We start from the raw sequence: 5,229 nt of genomic DNA on the forward strand, positions 1-5,229 counted from the left end.
TATGTACTACTTTAAATAAAATATACTACAATATATATATATATATATATATATACTACAATATATAATTATATAAATAGTTATATATTAATTTATAAAACATATACACATGTATACGTTAAATATATATGTTTATAGAAGATATATATATATACATATAAATTAATAATACTTGATAGTAAATTAATAATATATTAAAACTAAGTTATAATTAAATCCATTTAAAAAAAAAATAAAAATTAACCCGACCGGGCCCTACCCGGGCTTGATCCGGGCCGGTTAATCGGGCCCAACCAAAAAAATAAACCGGTTCGAGACCCGGTACCCTACAATCCGTGGGCTGATCAGGTCGGATCAAACTGGGTCGATTTTGTAAGTGGGCTGGGCTGGCCCGGCCAGTTTGACAGGCTTAGTAGCTAGCTAACAATAAGTTTATTCATATATAAAATTAATACAAGTTTGATTTGTAATTTAGAAATCCTTATAAATAATACATGTATAAGTTACGAAAATAATAGCGTATTATCTTATGTAGAGTAAAAGATAAATTACTGATACCCGCATAATTTTAACTAACCACCAAATGACGTTTAAATGAAAATAAGAATGAATTACTAATACATTTATAATTCTAACCAACTACCAAAGGAATACTAACAAAAGGCCTTTGAACTAATACCAAAACGGTGGATTCCATTTTACGAATTGCTAGCCCCATCCATCAATTAGTTCTTTTTAGTTATTACATTGCGAATTCTCAGCATTGCTAATTTGTTTATTCATTATCATATAGGATTAGCTTTTACCAAATAGTGTCGATGATTCCATCTTTTTCTTTTCCATGTTGTTGAGTAGAAAATTTAGTCACTACTCGTTAAGCTTGTGCGATGATGTTGTCAATCGAGAAAATATATTGGGGATTCTTTTTGAATAATAAAGCTACATCTATTGTTCAATCAACTTGATCATTCCTATGATATTTTTCTTTGTTTTGTTAGATAAATTAACAACTTTTCAAAATCATTACCAATTACAACAAACAAAGTTCAGTAGTTAATTAGTCAAAATCAGACACTAATTCAAAGGATTCAAGTTAATATTTTCATATGAGCAACACACAGAAAGAAAGAAAAAAAGACTGAATCAAAGCTAAATTGTAGAAGGAAGGGAAACTGTGGAAGAAGGAAAAATACACCTTACCTCCAGTTAACGGTGGTGCGGCTGGATGGCTTTCTTTGTCGGAGTTTTAGAGAGAAAAAGAGTGAGGTGAGGAAAGAGATAGTGGAGGAAATGAGGGTTTTTTTTGTTCCAATATAAATTAAATTCCCAAACTGTCCGTCGCAGTATCAAAAAGTTAATTTTAGTAACTTCTTCTTCTGAAATGACATATTTTCTACTCTTCTTCTTCTTCCTCTGTTCCTAATTTAATTGTCGAAACCCAGTTCATTGTACACTAGTAAGTCCTTGTATCACCCTTTTTGAAGCTTTTAATAAGTCCTTTGATCGGGAAAACAGTAAAGTGATGGCAGCAGCATCGAGGATGGTATGGTGTTGGTAAAAGGTAAGACCTTGTTGACGGGAGTGCTGTTTAACGTGAAAGTATCTCCGGTGCTTTCTTCTTTGGTGCAACTTCATCAATACCCAGCTCTAGACACGTTTTTTCTCTTGGGGTTTTTTAGTAAGTTCTCTGCTTTTTCCGTTTACGAATTCGCTATCTATATTCGTTTTCCTACATTGCTTAGCATATAGTTTGTACCATTTTTCATTGGTGAAACTACGAGTACCTTATGTAATGGTTAGTTCTTATCCGATTTGGATGTAAATTTTCTCACTATTGGGAGTGCTATCTCGTTGGCTAAGTTCATGTTTGGCTAGCCTCATTGGTGAAAATTGCCGAGAATTTCAGTTCTTGTGTCTCTTCAGACACAAAATTTGGTGGATGATACCACGTGCAGGGAAATTAGCCTGTGAAATCCCAATGGAAAATCAAATGCTTCTCTTGGAAGTGAAGGAAGAGAGTGCACTCAGCGACAGAGATACTTTGCCATTATCTGGTGAGAAAACCTTCTATGTTTTGCTATTGCCCGTCTTAGAAGGATCTTTTAGAGCTACATTGCATGGGGCACGTTCGAATGAGCTTCAGATGTGCGTTGAAAGTGGTAAACTGAGCCCAACTGTTTCATATATCCTCATGTTGTAATATGAATTATGGGGAAAAAATAACTATTTTTTGTTTAGGCGATGCAAACCACCAATGTCTCTGAGCTGGTTTTCATGAATTCAGGAGACAACCCATTTAAGCTGATCAAGTATGTCAGATTCAGGAGGAAGACTAATGATTGCCTCTTACAAGTCAATAATAGCTTGAAGCTGAAGTAGAATATCCTCTATTTTAATTCAATATTTGTAACGAACCTACTAATTTTTTTAATAAATATGTCCCATTTTAACCCATCTCGTAACTTTTAGCCATTATTTTATAATTATGGGTCAAACTGATATTTTCATAAGTCTTGAAACCTATGTATAAAATAAATTTTAAGGGGAAGAGTTTATTATATATTAATAATCAATAATGGAATCAGAGAAAGTTACGGTTAATAGTAAGATTTGTTGTTTTCACTCGTTGCTCTGAGAGGCACTCTCGTCAACTTCGTTCAGGTTAGACACTTTGTTTTGTTGTGAAGTAATTCTTAATTGGTTCTTCTGTACCAATATGGTGGAGCAGCAGTGCACATGGTGTTAATTTGCGTACATAGAAATAGGTAAGATTAAGAATGAATTGTTTTTGTACAATAATGATTCTAGAATGATGGGCGGTCAATGATTAACAAATTTTGTCCTTACTAATTCTATAGGAAGACGTGAATAACAGTAACATATGGTGGGAAAAATTTGTTATACTACCTTCGTTTAAAAACGAACAACCTACTTTGACTTACACAAAGTTTAAGAAAATAAAAAAGATTTTTGAATCTTGTGGCCTTAAATTAAAGTTGTGTCAAATGTACTAAAATATTCTTTAATCTTGTGGTTCTAAACATGCCATATGTAACGTTGAAATTAAAGTATTACCAAAAAGGAAAAGAGATCATTTTTTTTTAAATGGATAAAAAAGAAAAGTAGATCATATTATTTTTAGAACAGGTGAATTTTCTTTTCAATAAGGAATCATTTTATGCCGTTACTGGTAGTAATGGCATGCCTTTAAAAGATTGGATCTAAATTGTGCATTGTGACAATAACATGGCAACAGTAGGTGACGTCATGATTATACAGACGAAAGGAGATTAAAATAGACTGTGAAATTGTGGTTCAGGCGTGAAGTTTGATAATTATAAGTTAATATTTCAATTGTTTCTTTAGAATTTCAATTTGAATATTTAGTCCGGAATGTGGTATTGTCATATTATGTGATGTTCTCTAATTAAGTTCGAACCGTGATATGGAGATATGGTTGGTGTAGATGATTAAAAGTTAGTTATATATTTCATGAAAATTAAGATTTGGCTATGTTTTTGAGCTAAATATAGCAATATGGGAGTCATTAGATTCGTATTCTCATGGAAAATGTATATTCATTCAGATTTTGACCATTCGAAAGTCTTACGTAAGGACAAGTTTGTTGATTGACGATTGACTTCGATTTGAGGCAAGTTGAGACTTTTCTTAATTACTCTTTTTCAAAGTGCTTATTTGAATATTTGTTAGTTATGTGTAATGGGAGTAATGGGAATTATAGATGATTGTGACGAGCATCTATGCGGGTACTGATATTGTTTGAGGGAATAAAATAAGTTAATTGTATGTTTAAACTGTTTTTCCTTATTTGCTAGCCCGATGGACTGATTGGTTATGATACATAAATTATCGAAAAAGTTAGCTAATGATGATGCTTGCACTTGATAAATTGAGTGACTTTGAAATTGATGTTTGATTTGGTCTAAGACTCGAAGTGCTTTGCTTGACTTTATTGATAATTTGGGGTCGGAGTTGCACGCCTGCACATCATGCATTGTATTCCATATCGGATCGGAGTGCACGCCTGCACAGTATTATTTTGCGGAGAAATTTTGAATTTTGGAAGAGTTGCGATTTAATTTTGAAAAGGAATTAAGAAACCTTTAGAGAGTTACTTCAAACGATCCAAAACAGAAAAATCATTTAAGTTAGAAATTCTAAGTAAGTGGTTCCTATTAACGTTTTAGGAAGGTTTTAGGCACCTAAAACGCCCGCTAACTTGCAGTTATCCGGACTATTTAAAAATCGTCTTTGACTAACTTTGAATAAGGAAAAGTTGATTTTTTGAAAAGAAAGTGATTTTTGAAATATTTTGATGTTTATGCAAAACTAGTTTTTTAGCGACTTAACTAAGGATTTAACTAGGTTCGCAAAGCACATAAGGAAAACAAACATAAACAACAGGTGGAAGGGGAGGAAGTAAGGGATTTAGGCCATTGGCCCAAACCAACAAAACCTGTCCTAGTCTAATTGGACCTTCGACCCATTTCACTTGTCCTAATCTAGTTTTCGAGTGTTTGGCTCGAATCTTGCCTCCACCTATATTAAATACAACCTTTTCATGGCTCGAATGAATGAATAAAATAAATAAACAAATAAAATAAATAAAGACAACAGTAATTACACAAAATGAAATAATAAATGAGACTTTTGTCTCTTAGCCGCTTCAAACATAGGACTTTAATCCGTTTCCTTTCTTCCATCTTCTCGTATCCATACGCCAAACGATAGGCTTTTGAACCTTCTTTTGGGCTTAGTTCAATGAGGTGGGCCTCATGGGCTCATTAGAAAATGCAAAGGGAAAGAGTCCATTTGGGACTCCAAGGTAGATTCATGCAAAGCAAGAAAATAAAGAATATATTAATATGTGATCAACTAAGAAAGAAAAGAAGAAAAATTAACAGAGGTAAATACGAAAGTCAAATCAGGGAGATGACGACTATCTGAAGCAAAGAAAACAAAGAGCGCACTAAATCATGTTCGGTCACAGAAAAGAGGAAAAATATAGAAAAGGATAATAAGAAAGAACAAGGATACATTTAGATAGTCAAGCAGCGCACTGAGTAAGTGATGTCTTGGTGTATGCTTTGTTTGCACTTAATTGTGAATGACATGTTTAATACTCAAGAGCATATGATGTGTGGCAATGTAGATAGTACATAAACATACTGTAAATTCATTTGAAAGATATTCGTGATCAGAATACTA

The 5,229-nt window shown here is 33.1% G+C and overlaps 1 protein-coding gene across 2 annotated transcripts in view; it reads right to left on the minus strand.

The window, feature by feature from the left end:
* LOC107862614 overlaps positions 1-2,457 on the minus strand; it is a 7,769-nt gene extending 5,312 nt beyond the window's left edge. For both annotated transcript variants that reach the window (XR_007053792.1, XM_047409671.1), the window contains exon 1: positions 1,201-2,457. The gene's annotated coding sequence lies outside the window, so the exon portion shown is untranslated. The remainder of the gene's footprint in view (positions 1-1,200) is intronic.
* Between the last annotated feature and the right edge of the window lie 2,772 nt (positions 2,458-5,229).

The sequence above is a fragment of the Capsicum annuum genome, chromosome 3, assembly GCF_002878395.1.
Source record: "Capsicum annuum cultivar UCD-10X-F1 chromosome 3, UCD10Xv1.1, whole genome shotgun sequence".
Lineage (NCBI taxonomy): Eukaryota > Viridiplantae > Streptophyta > Magnoliopsida > Solanales > Solanaceae > Capsicum > Capsicum annuum.